Below are 1231 nucleotides of genomic sequence, written 5' to 3' on the forward strand. Positions count from 1 at the left end.
TCATTTAGACACTAGAGTAATTCCAAAACAGAGTCACAAATTCAGCGTATGCTAAAATGTGAATATAGTGTTATTTGGTAGAACTGACAAAATCTGTTATTTCTATAACTAATAAAACTTTAATTCCTACCAACTACAAAGTAAAATTAATATCCTCAAACACTGCTTTTCTATTGATGAAATCTACACACACAGAGGGCCACCTGGTGTCCTCAAAAGTCACTGACTCAAGTACTAGTCACACCTGAAAGGCTCTTTGTTTAGTTTTGCTTTTGTTTGTTGAGACGGGGTCTCTCTTTAGAAATCAGCTCTGTAGACCAGGCTGCCTTTCAAGTACACAGATCCTCCGGCTTCAGCTGAGTGCTGGGATTAAAAGCATGTGACACCACACCAAGCCTTAAAAGATTCTTTTACTGCAACATCTAGCCTACTGTTTTACCAAACAACTGGGCACTGTAGCCTGAAAGACACATGGAATTATCCATCTCAGCTGCAGTGGTACCAACCCATGATCTATACTTGGGGACAGAAGAAACTCAAGTTTGAAACTTCAGTGTTTAGAATGCATTCAAAACCAAACACCGATGTTGACAGCACAGCATAGCTCCTAAGTCAGTATTTCAGTACATATACATACACTTTGCTCTAAAACTCTTTCCTCTTGGACCCGTGATGGCTCAGCAGATGCAGGTGACTGCCACAATTTGATTCACAGAGCCGACACGCCTGAAGGCTACTTTGGCCTGCACATGTGTACAGTACCTTGAATACACATACACAATAGGTGTACAAAAATGAATTGCTTCCCTTTAAGAGTCTAAACATATGTGCAAAATGATGATCAAGTGCATCACCCACATACAGCAGCTGCTGGTACAAACCGAGATGTGCCCAAAGTGTTGACTCACACCACAACTTTGAAGACCGGATACCAAAAGAGAGGGAATAATGCCATAATACTGTTTCTTTGTGGTGCTGAAGGGTAGCAGGCATTCTACTACTAAAATACATTTCCAGACCTCTTAATACTTTTAAACATCGCATGTTGAAAATGATAACATCTGGAATCATAACTGGGTTAAGTGTTAAAAATCATTTCATTTTAAAGTTAAAAGTGGTTAGTAGGAAGTAAAAATTACAAATGAGCTGGGCGTGGTGGCGCACGCCTTTAATCCCAGCACTCGGGAGGCAGAGGCAGGCGGATTTCTGAGTTCGAGGCCAGCCTGGTCTA

General features: G+C 40.9%; 1 protein-coding gene across 1 annotated transcript in view; it reads right to left on the reverse strand.

Moving 5' to 3' along the window:
- The window catches only part of Ckap2 (cytoskeleton associated protein 2), a 17354-nt gene that overhangs the window by 8883 nt on the left and 7240 nt on the right, over positions 1 to 1231 (reverse strand). The gene's annotated exons all lie outside the window — the stretch shown is intronic.

This window comes from Mus caroli, chromosome 8 (genome assembly GCF_900094665.2).
Source record: "Mus caroli chromosome 8, CAROLI_EIJ_v1.1, whole genome shotgun sequence".
Taxonomy (NCBI): domain Eukaryota; kingdom Metazoa; phylum Chordata; class Mammalia; order Rodentia; family Muridae; genus Mus; species Mus caroli.